A 12,500-nucleotide genomic window follows, 5' to 3' on the forward strand; every position below is an offset into this window, starting at 1 on the left:
GGAGTTTGAGGGGAGTGGAGTGTTGTGGAGTGGAGTGGTGTGGAGTGGAGTGTTGTGGTGTGGAGTGGAGTGTTGTGGTGTGGAGTGGAGTGGAGTGGAGTGTTGTGGTGTGGAGTGGAGTGTTGTGGTGTGGAGTGGAGTGGAGTGGAGTGTTGTGGAGTGGAGTGGAGTGTTGTGGAGTGGAGTGTTGTGGAGTAAAGTGGTGTGGAGTGGAGTGTTGTGGAGTGGAGTGGAGTGTTGTGGAGTAAAGTGGAGTGAAGTGTTGTGGAGTAAAGTGGTGTGGAGTGGAGTGGAGTGGTGTGGAGTGTTGTGGAGTGGAGTGGAGTGTTGTGGAGTGGAGTGTTGTGGAGTGGAGTGGAGTGGTGTGGTGTGGAGTGGAGTGTTGTGGAGTGGAGTGTTGTGGAGTGAAGCGTTGTGGAGTGAAATGGTGTGGAGTGGAATGGAGTGGAGTGGAGTGTTGTAGAGTGGAGTGTTGTAGAGTGGAGTGTTGTGGAGTGAAGTGGTGTGGAGTGGAATGGAGTGGAGTGGAGTGTTGTAGAGTGGAGTGTTGTAGAGTGGAGTGTTGTGGAGTGAAGTGGTGTGGAATGGAGTGGAGTGGAGTGTTGTAGAGTGGAGTGTTGTAGAGTGGAGTGTTGTGGAGTGAAGTGGTGTGGAATGGAGTGGAGTGGAGTGTTGTAGAGTGGAGTGTTGTAGAGTGGAGTGTTGTAGAGTGGAGTGTTGTAGAGTGGAGTGTTGTGAAGTGAAGTGGTGTGGAGTGGAATGGAGTTGAGTGGAGTGTTGTGGAGTGAAGTGGTGTGGAGTGGAGTTGAGTGGAGTGTTGTGGAGTGGAGTGTTGTAGAGTGGAGTGTTGTAGAGTGGAGTGTTGTGAAGTGAAGTGGTGTGGAGTGGAATGGAGTTGAGTGGAGTGTTGTGGAGTGAAGTGGTGTGGAGTGGAGTGTTGTAGAGTGGAGTGTTGTAGAGTGGAGTGTTGTGAAGTGAAGTGGTGTGGAGTGGAATGGAGTGGAGTGGAGTGTTGTAGAGTGGAGTGTTGTAGAGTGGAGTGTTGTAGAGTGGAGTGTTGTGAAGTGAAGTGGTGTGGAGTGGAATGGAGTTGAGTGGAGTGTTGTGGAGTGAAGTGGTGTGGAGTGGAATGGAGTGGAATGGAGTTGAGTGGAGTGTTGTAGAGTGAAGTGGTGTGGAGTGGAATGGTGTCTAACAGTGTGGAATTGGGAGGATAGAATATGAATATGAATAATAATAATAATAATAGTGGGTGATTAGGGCAGGAAGGCTGGTAATGAATGTGTACTTACAGACTGAAGGTCTTCCATTAGGGACATTTATTACCGCGCTGCGCTGCACACTGATTATTCTCCACAGCCATAAACGTGACGCTCTGCAATAACTCTTAAACAATTGATTTTTTTCCTCTCACTTGCACTGCGAGGCGGGGGAGGATGCTTAGAGGTGCAACGACGGATCAAATAGTTCAACATTTAAATATGTAAATGACACAATGAACTTCTGCAAGCTTAGCTTCTGCTTCTACACACACGGTAAAATAGTAACATAACCGCAGCCAGCTAGTGAACTCATGTTTACAAAAAAGGGTTTTCAAAAATATAGTGACTTGCGGCATTTTAATTCCAGGTTAGATGGTTACATATTTGACCTCATGCTAGTACTGTACCTAGCTCGTTAGGGTCACTTGCTTGCTAGCTTTAATTAAATGAAGTAACTTAATTTAAGGAGACATAAATGTTAGCCAGCTTGCTAGTTTGCTAGAAATGAGTTCTAGCTAGTGTTCTTTTGTTTGTGAATAAATAAGTAAATAAATAAATAAATAAATAAATAAATAATGGATTTTAACAAAATAATAAACAAATAAATAAAAAAATCACATGTACAATCCGTAAATAAATAAGCCTGTAACCAAAATGGTAAACAAAAATAAAACAAATTGTGCGGAAACAAATATTTTTAGCGGAAACAGTATATTAGCTACACCTAGCTAGGAGTAACGATATCCTGGTCGCAATATTTTAATTCACAGTATACTTAATGTGAGCTACAATGCTAATGCTTTCTTTATTTCTTTTTCTTAAATTCTTTATATATATATATATATATTTGTTTTTTTATATAAAAATTTTAAACTGTTGAACTTCCTATTGCTCTTGAATATATTTTGTATTAATATTTTCCACCCATAATTAAAAACAAAATCTTTATTTACCGGACTCGGGTGTTTATTAATCATGCATTTTTTCCTCTTTTTTCTTTTTTTTAATTTAATTTTCCTCAGGAGTCATTACCGAGGCGTGTGTTTCAGACCCAGAAGTCATTATCTCAGATTCACACAAGCTTCTTCAATTTTGGCTTTTTTTTTAAACTATAACGCAGCCAGGATGCTCTCGAGTGTGTGTGTGTGTGTGTGTGTGTGTGGTACAGGGAATTGTGGACTGGAATCCAGCCTAGATTTATTCATACACACACACTACAAATCTGAATGAAGAAACAGCATCAAGAGGATCACATCTCGCTCTCCACACACACACACACACACACACACACACACTGCACTTCCTCTCTGGCAAAAAAAAAAACTCCAGCGTTTAGATTTTTTTTTCTCCCTGAGCTGTTCCATGAAACGGAAACGATGTGATTTCCATATTTCCCGAGGTAATGTGTGTGTGACTCGCTGGAAAGCTCATAATGTTCTCCACTTTATGGCACAATATTCATAAGAAAGCAGCGACTCTCCCGTCTGACGAGGCTGTTCACTCCAGCGTGCAGGAACGAAGAGCGGATTAGAGCTTTAACTTCACTACAGAGATCAAGTGTTAGATCACAAAGTGTGGGGAATTTGTGTAGTGTGAGTGTAGCGTCAGGTTAGTGTAGTCTGAGTGTAGTCTGAGTGTAGTGTGAGAGCAACATGAGTGTAGCGTAAGTGTAGTGTGACTGTAGCCTGAGAAGTCTGAATGTCGTGTGTTTGAATGAGTGTATCCTGAGTGTGATTCTGTAGGTAGTGTGTGTATTCCAAGTGTAGTCTGAGTATAGTGTGTGTATTCTGAGTGTATTGTGAGTGCCCACATGGAAAGAACCTATATGAGGATATATGCGCATATATGAAACCTATATGCAGTATATATGCACATATATCCTCACCTATATGAGGATATATGCGCATATATCTTCACCTATATGCAGTATATATGCACATATATCCTGACCTATATGAGGATATATGCAAATATATCTTCACCTATATGCAGTATATATGCACATATATCCTGACCTATATGAGGATATATGCGCATATATGAAGGCCTATATGCAGTATATATGCACATTTATCCTCACCTATATGGGGATATATGCGCATATATGAAGCCTATATGCAGTATATATGCATATATATGATAATATATATGCTGCATATAGGCAAAATTGAGGTGCATATATGTGCATATACAGGCCATATAGGTCTCCTGTATTGCTTCTTTATATCCACATATAAGCCCTATATGTACATACAAGATATGTCTCCTATATAGCTCATGGCAGGATCTGGTCATTTTAGCTCATATCTCACTTTGGCAACTGTCATACATAATGCGCTCATATTTTCTATTATCAAGGCAATAACTAAGAACTAACTAAATAAAAAACACATTTTAGAATTTCTGTCGCATTATCTGCTAATGACCCGAGGCAGGACACGCCCACACGCCAATCACACGGAAATCAGTCCGGCTAATTTACATACTAGGCCACGCCCCCGGACAAGGAAACTCTTCAGAATGTTCTGGAAAGTGGGAGGAGTTTACATTTACCTCAGAAGAAGACTGTGTGGCCCTGACGACGAACGGGGAGCATTTTGAAGAGAGAATCCAGGAGGACACACTTTGTAAGTTATTAAGTCTTATATAACTCTTATTCTGATAATATTAAACTAATAATAGTAAATATTTTCCTCACTTCAGCTAGCTCTTGTCAGCTTGTGTGACACATTGGCTTTCAATGCCATTTACATAGTTTAGGTAAATCATGCTAACATGCTGCCTTTCTGTATGTAGCACAAACATGATATTTCCCGGTGGCTAAGCTAATGCCTTATGGAGTTTACAGATGTTTATAAACGTTTTAATAAATAATCATTTATTATTATTATACTGTCTTATTATTTTTGTCTTTTCTAGATGCTACATTGAAGAAGTGGCCGGCAGCCACCCGAGGGCAGACAGGCACATCTATCAATTCAAAGCTCACGAAGCTGAGAAGGTCCTCAAAATATATATATGTTTTCTTCCTGTTGAGTTTTTTTGTCTTATTTTTGTTCTTTTACTATTTGATTGTTCTTAAAAAAATAAAAAAAATTTAATTTCTACATTTTGGCCTTTTATTTATGTTGTCTAACAGCTATAGATTTTAATAATTTTACTAATATCTAGGTAAAAATATAGGTGCATATATATGCACATAGGTACATATATGCACGTATATATGTACATATATATGTACATATAATATAGGAAAACGGCCAATTTTATATATGTCACATATTTGTCTATAGGTACATATATGCACGCATATATGCACGCACGCATATATGTACATATATGTACATATAATATAGGAAAACGGCCAATTTTATATATGTCACATATATGTCTATAGGTACATATATGCACGCATATATGCACGCACGCATATATGTACATATATGTACATATAATATAGGAAAACGGCCAATTTTATATATGTCACATATATTAAAAACCTATATCAAACCTATATTAAAACATATATGTTTTATATAGGTTTTTTCCGTGTGGGTGTAATCTGAGTGTATCCTCTGATAGTAGTCTGAGTATAGTGTGTGTAGTCTAACTGTATGGTCATTGTAGTCTGAGTAAACTCTGAGGGTAGTGTGAGTGTGGTTTGAGAGTATTCTGACTGTATTTGTAATGTGGGTGTATCCTGAGGGTAGTGTGAGTGTATTCTCTGGTTGTATTCTGAGTGTAGTGTGTGTATTCTGAGTAGTGTGAGTGTAGTCAGAGTGAATTTTGGGTGCAGCCTTAGGGTAGTGTGAGAGTGGTCTGAGTATAGTTTTAGTATGTTTCGGGTGTAGTCTGAGAGTAGTTTAAGTATGTTTTGGGTGAAGTCTGAGTGTAGTTTTAGTATGTTTTGAGTTTAGTCTGAGTGTAGTCTAGTGTGTTTAGGTGTAGTCTGAAGGTAGTGTAATGAAGAGAGGACAGAATTTATCTCAAGCAGGAAATTTGTTCATATTTTTGGGTGTAGTCTGAGTGTAGTTTTAGTATGTTTTAGGTGTAGTCTGAGTGTAGTTTTAGTATGTTTTGGGTGTAGTCTGAGAGTAGTTTTAGTATGTTTTGGGTGTAGTCTAGGTGTAGTTTTAGTATGTTTTGGGTGTAGTCTGAGAGTAGTTTTAGTATGTTTTGGGTGTAGTCTCAGTGTAGTTTCAGTATGTTTTGGGTGTAGTCTGAGTGTAGTTTTAGTATGTTTTGAGTGTAGTCTGAGTGTAGTCTAGTGTGTTCAGGTGTAGTCTGAGGGTAGTTTAATGAAGAGATGACAGAATTATCTCAAGCAGGGAATTTGTTACTAGTTTTGGGTGTAGTCTGAGTGTAGTTTTAGTATGTTTTGGGTGTAGTCTGAGTGTAATTTTAGTATGTTTTGGGTGTAGTCTGAGTGTAGTTTTAGTATGTTTTGGGTGTAGTCTGAGTGTAATTTTAGTATGTTTTGGGTGTAGTCTGAGTGTAGTTTTAGTATGTTCTGGGTGTAGTCTTAGTGTAGTTTTAGTATGTTTTGGGTGTAGTCTGAGTGTAGTTTTAGTATGTTTTGAGTGTAGTCTGAGTGTAGTCTAGTTTGTTCAGGTGTAGTCTGAGGGTAGTGTAATGAAGAGAGGACAGAATTATCTCAAGCAGGGAATTTGTTCCTAGTTTTCGGTGTAGTCTGAGTGTAGTTTTAGTATGTTTTGGGTGAAGTCTGAGTGTAGTTTTAGTATGTTTTGGGTGTAGTCTAAGTGTAGTTTTAGTATGTTTTGGGTGTAGTCTGAGTGTAGTTTTAGTATGTTTTGGGTGTAGTCTAAGTGTAGTTTTAGTATGTTTTGGGTGTAGTCTGAGTGTAATTTTAGTATGTTTTGGGTGTAGTCTGAGTGTAGTTTTAGTATGTTTTGGGTGTAGTCTTAGTGTAGTTTTAGTATGTTTTGGGTGTAGTCTGAGTGTAGTTTTAGTATGTTTTGAGTGTAGTCTGAGTGTAGTCTAGTTTGTTCAGGTGTAGTCTGAGGGTAGTGTAATGAAGAGAGGACAGAATTATCTCAAGCAGGGAATTTGTTCCTAGTTTTCGGTGTAGTCTGAGTGTAGTTTTAGTATGTTTTGGGTGAAGTCTGAGTGTAGTTTTAGTATGTTTTGGGTGTAGTCTAAGTGTAGTTTTAGTATGTTTTGGGTGTAGTCTGAGTGTAGTTTTAGTATGTTTTGGGTGTAGTCTAAGTGTAGTTTTAGTATGTTTTGGGTGTAGTCTGAGTGTAATTTTAGTATGTTTTGGGTGTAGTCTGAGTGTAGTTTTAGTATGTTTTGGGTGTAGTTTGAGTATAGTCTAGTGTGTTCTTGGAGTAGTCTGAGGGTAGCATGAATGTACATAGTATGGGTGTAGTATTAGTGTGTTATAGGTGTAGTGTCTGAGTGTGTTCAGGTGTAGTCTGAGGGTAGTGCTAGTGTATTCGGAGTGTAGTGTGATAGTAATGTGAGTGGATTCTAAATATAGTGAGCGTAGTCTGAGTGTAGTGTGAGTGTATTCTGAGTGTGTGTGTGTGTGTATTCTGAGTGTAGTGTGATAGCAGTGTGAGTTGATTCCAAATATAGTGAGCGTAGTCCGAGTGTAGTCCTAGGGAAGGCTAAGTGTTTAAGTGTAGGCTGAGTGTATAGTATGGATGTAGTCTGAGTGTAGTCTGAGTGAAGTCAGAGTGAATTTTGGGTGCAGCCTTAGGGTAGTGTAAGAGTGGTCTAAGTGTAGTTTTAGTATGTATTGGGTGTAGTCTGAGTGTAGTCTAGTGTGTTCTTGGAGTAGTCTGAGGGTAGCATAAATGTAGTATGGGTGTAGTATTAGTGTGTTATAGGTATAGTGTCGGAGTGTTTAGGTGTAGTCTGAGGGTAGTGTAATGAAGAGGGAACAGAATTTATCTCAAGCAGGGAATTAAGTATGGAAAGGAAAGAAGGGCACATCTGTGACATTCCTTTCTTTCTTTTATTTCTCTCTCTCTCTCTCTCTTTCTCTCTCTCATGGTGGTAGGCGTTATCTGGCAGCACCGCTCGTCCTCAGCTCTAAGCACAACAGCCTCCATTTAGCTCCACACACAATGGCCTGCGTGAGTGAAATATTTTTAGTGTCCTTCAGAAAGGATTTTCAGGAACACGGCTGATCTTTCAGGACATGAGTGTAATGGCTCCTAATGGACTGACGAGTGTGATGAAGCTAATGCACACTTAGCGTTTGTTTTAGCGGCTTTACGCGTACCCTAGTGATGATAAAAATAATAAAACCCCTCTTTATTTACGCTGTGTTTTCCTCACACTCACACGGCTTCACATTACGGTGAGAGAATAAACAGGGCGGGTGAGAAAGGGATGGGTGGATGGAGGCGTGGTTTTGGGTTCAGGTGATAGTTCTCGGTGTACACCTTCACCTCAGTGTTTCAGTTTCTCGTTCCTCTACTGTGACACGTCACGAGTGGGCGTGGCCTGTCTTGTGATAGGAACCTATAGTGTCTAATACAAACTACTTAAACCTGAGTCAGTGTGAATTCCCGCGGGCTGATTGTTAAACAGAGAGACAGACAGGAAAGAGTGAATGAGAGAGAGAGAAAGAGAGAGAGAGACAGAAAAAAGACAATGAGACAGATAAAGAAAGAGAGAGTAAGAAGTAGAGGGAGATAGATGACAGAGACAAAAGAAAAGGAAGAAGAGGAAGACAGACAAAGAGATAGAAAGATAAACACACAGGGAGAGACAGACAGAGGACAAGATAAAGAAAGCAAGACAGATAGAGACAGATAAAGACAATGCCAAAGATAAAAAGGAATTTAGAAGTAGATAGAGATAATGATGGAGAGATTAATAAAGAAGATAAAGAGAAGGAAGAAGAGGAAGCCCAATGGAGGGAGACAAACAGATAAAGAAAAGCTTAAACCAATGGAGACATAGAGATAAAGACAACGATAAAAACATCTAAAGAAAGAGAAAGTTAGAAATAGATATAGAGAGGTAGAGAAAAAAGATGGAGACATAAAGAATGGTAGAGAAAGTTGAAGAGGGAACAAACAAATAAATAAATAATAACAGAGAGAGAGACAGATAAAGCGACATTTAAAAGTGTTAAAGAGAGAGACAATAGAAACAAGACAAGGGAGAGACAGACAGAAAGATGAGGGCGGAAAGAAAATGAGGGGAAAAGAGAAACAGAAACAGAACTAAAAGACAAAAGGACCAAGTGAGAGACAGAGACAGTGAGACAGTAAGTGAGAGACAGAGATTGTGAAATCCGTAGCTAGCATGCTAACTCGACTAGCCTCAGACGCTGTATTCCACTGCACTGTTATTCCCGGCCCTGTATATCCTCCAATCAATAAAGAATAAAAGCAAAATTTATAAATAAACATAAAGGGATTTAAAAACAAAACACGCGAGCAGGAAATCCCCGAGCGCCCACGCGGCGACGTGTTCCCGTAATAACCACGTGCGCGTGACAGATCCTGTGCTTTCAGCTCTAACGCTCAGTGGCCAGTGGAAACGCGGCGAGGCCGGTCACGTGAACGCCGATGAGGGATGGGACGTGCGGCAGAAACGCGGCGGAGGCGGCGCTCATCGCTCACATCCCTGGCTAACGGTCGCTCCGTTGCAGGTCCGAGTCTCGTCGCATTTGTAACGCGAGCCGGGAAACACATAAAGCCCTAATATAATAATAATAATACTAATAACGCTAACACGCTTTTCTCGTTTTGCCTTTTCCTTCGTTTCTCACGGAGGCCCGGAGGCGACGGCGACGGCTCATGCGTCTTCACACACGCTATGAATTCGATTACACTTTCTGTGCAAAGGGGAGGAAAGGAAATAGTAATAATAATAATAATACTGATGATGGCTTTCTTTCTTGCTGATGGAGGAGAGAGGGGCGCATGCATACCGATACACACACACACACACACACACACACACACAATGTATATCTACAATACTGTATATCTACAATACATACAAAAAATTAATCATGCTCAAGGTGCGATGGACCCGAATCAGCTCTGCACTTTCAACACTGCTCTTTGTTTGTTTGTTTGTTTGTTTGTTTGCTTGCATGGTTTGCGGTCAACTCGTCAGCTTCGTCCATTAACCCGCGTACGTTCAAATGACCGAAGGGATTAGAATAAAATCTGATTTGTGATTCAAGGATTCAGATAAAACTTTTCCTAAATAAACAGCCAAACTTAAGACATCTCAAGACAATAAGAGTAAGAAAAATGTAAGTGTGTGTGTGTGTGTGTGTGTGTGTATAAGAACAGCAGTGTAGCGGGTGAGAGGAAGAAGAAAGAGATGAAAGAATGAAGAAGGAGAAGAGAGGGAGAGAAAGGAGGAGGACGGGGAGGAAGAGACGGTTCCTGCAGAGTTTAATGAATTACAGAGACCACCAATAAAAACACTCACTTCCATCTGCACGCCATGTGTGTGTGTGTGTGTGTGTGGTATAAATATCTTTGAGTTTGCTTGTTTATGTGTGTGCATGTGTGTGTGTGTGTGTCTCTGGCCTTCACCAGCATGAGGTTTAGGGTTGGAGGTCAAAGGTCAAACATCTGAGTTGGGTTATGAGTCCAAAATGACGCTTGAATTAGCGACGGCTATTTTTCTCAGTGCTGAACTAAGCTGCACTCACTGCTGCATCAACAGCTAGCTAGCTGGCTAACTAACGACAACTAGCAATTTAGCTATGCTACACTGTAGGACGCCTTACAAACACGAAACATCTGAGCGGCTAGCAACCGATGTGTTCCTCATTCCTGACAAAAACCCAGCCCAGCTAACTGAAGCGATGGATCAGGCCAGACGTTTAACCTGAGCAAGTGTGCTACATCGGTTAGGTGACAAATCACGAACAGAATTGTGCTTTATCCGCTGGCGAGTTAGCAACAACGCTCCTAAACTACACATATAGTAGCTAAAGTTAGAGAAGGGAAAGCTAGTGAGTTAGCCACACAATTTGTGAGGTCACATTAACCAGCTAGCTAGATGAAAATATAACCAGAGAACAACTTGTACGGTGTCCAATGCCATGCGTGGTCAGGATTGTGAAGTAGCGGCGTGCTATAGCGACCAGCTAGCTACAGCTACATGAGGCTAACTAGCAAGCAAAGTGCAACTGATATGATAGCTACTTGTACGGCAGTATGTTCTGCGGGTTTCTGAGATAAAAACTAGCACACACACACACACACACACACACACACTTATATCCAGTCACAGATGGATGAACGCTATCTTTTAGAGAAAAAAAATTCAGAGAAGAGAATATTGTGTAATCGGTGTATTTTACAATTCTGAAGAAAGCACTCGTCTTTTATCTCTCTCTCTCTCTCTCTCTCTCTCTCTCAAATATGTTTTTTTGTTAAATAATTTTTTTCCACCATCAGCCGTTTAATGAACTTAACATTTCCTCGGCGCTGAGGCGGCCATGTTCCCTGAATTACATATTGATTTCCTCCTCCTGTACTTCCTGTCTTTTCTCATTTCTCTCTCTCTATGGAAAATAAAAAAGATCCTCAGAGAGGAGAAATAAAGAGAGAGAGAGAGAGAGAGAGAGAGAGAGAGAGAGAGAGCAATAAAAGATGAGTGCTTTCTTCGGAAATACAGAACATTGAGAAGTCATACAGCAAAAAAATGGAAAGACAGAAAGAACACGAGTGAAAGAACGAAGGAAAGAACAAAAAGAGAAAGAATTATTACAAGTAAAAAGAAAAGGTGTAAAGGAAGAATGAAATTCAAAAGACAGAAAAAGAAGAAAACAAGTAAAGCACAAAGAGAGAGAGAGAGTGTGGTGTTAGGTTCGATTCCCCTATTGGTCAGAAGATGTTGATTTGTTCTCTGCCGGTAATAATGCGACGTTCCCCGAGTGCTGATAATGGACAGTAACAGCACTGAGACAGTAACAGCACAAGTGTGATATTCCTCTAACATGTCAGAAATCTCTTCTTTCTTTTTCTCTTCTTTGTTTCCTGTGTGTGTGCTTTCTCTCCTTCTTGTGTCTGTTTGTTTTTTGTTTTTTTCTTGTTTTGGTTTTCTTTTTTTTACTAGTCATCATTCTTTAATTTTTTTCTTGCTTTCCTCCTGTTCTTTTCATTTCTCTTTTATTTCTTTGCTTTTTTTCTTGTACTTTTTGCTTCCTCTCCTTCTATCATCTGTTACACGCGTCTAGTTTCCTCCCCTCGTCCCTGTGACAGTATCAGTCTGATACACGGCGGCGTGTCAGAGACGGAGCTGTCGGATGTCTGACGAGCTCCAGATAAGAACAGCTGTGTGTTTGCTTTGTGTCTGACTAACGATGGAAGCAGATGTTTACAGCTGCTTTAACACACGCAAGAAACTCTACACGCAAACATCTGTACAGTGAGCAGAAACGTTATGAAAGCAGAAAGAATCAGAAGAATCAGACTCAGGGGGAGAAGAGTAACCCCGCCTCCTCACGCTGATTATTTTCCTTCAGAAGCTCCGCCCCTTACATACAACCCATACAACTCGCCTCGAAGAGATGCGGAAATACAAAGCTTTGATCTCATCGATGCTCAGATATGAAAGAAAGGGAGAGAGAGAGAGAGTGAGACAGAGTGAGACAGAGAGACAGAGGAGTGGAGGTTATACAGAGCGCCGTAACCTTGCTATGTTCGCTAACACACTGAGCGTCTCGCTAATCAATCACTCAGCCCTGTCACTGCTCTTACACCTCACTAATTATACTCCAGCGCTTAGATTTAGCCTCACACACACATACACACACACACACACACACACACACACACACCTTTAAAGGTTTTCTTTAGAACCCTGTGTGTGTGTGTGTGTGTGAGTGTGTGTGTGTGTGTGTGAGAAAGAGAGCTATGAACTTTAACAGAACTCCATTATAAAGTAAAGAATTTGGAATTAACTATATTTATATAGATTTATTCTGATCCATGTGAAATTTGTCAAAAAAAGTTTTTTTATATAAATTTATATTTTAAAAATCAAGGAAATAAAACGTTAATGAAAATAATAAAATAATAGAGTATATTAACACTAAATAAAAATATGTTCAATTTTATATAATCTTTTTCTTTTCACTTTATTTAAGGTTCTTGCCTTCGTTTCACTTTTTTTTGTTCACTTTTCTTCTGTTTCTTATGATTCTTCATTCCTTCCTTTCTATTCTTCCCTTTTCTATGTATGTTGTTCTTTCTCACTCTTTTTTCAATTCTATTTCCATTT

The 12,500-nt window shown here is 39.9% G+C and overlaps 1 protein-coding gene across 7 annotated transcripts in view; it reads right to left on the bottom strand.

Annotated features, from left to right (window-relative positions):
- lama2 (laminin, alpha 2) overlaps positions 1-12,500 on the bottom strand; it is a 124,354-nt gene that overhangs the window by 110,988 nt on the left and 866 nt on the right. The gene's annotated exons all lie outside the window — the stretch shown is intronic.

The sequence above is a fragment of the Clarias gariepinus genome, chromosome 2, assembly GCF_024256425.1.
Source record: "Clarias gariepinus isolate MV-2021 ecotype Netherlands chromosome 2, CGAR_prim_01v2, whole genome shotgun sequence".
Classification (NCBI taxonomy): Eukaryota; Metazoa; Chordata; class Actinopteri; order Siluriformes; family Clariidae; genus Clarias; species Clarias gariepinus.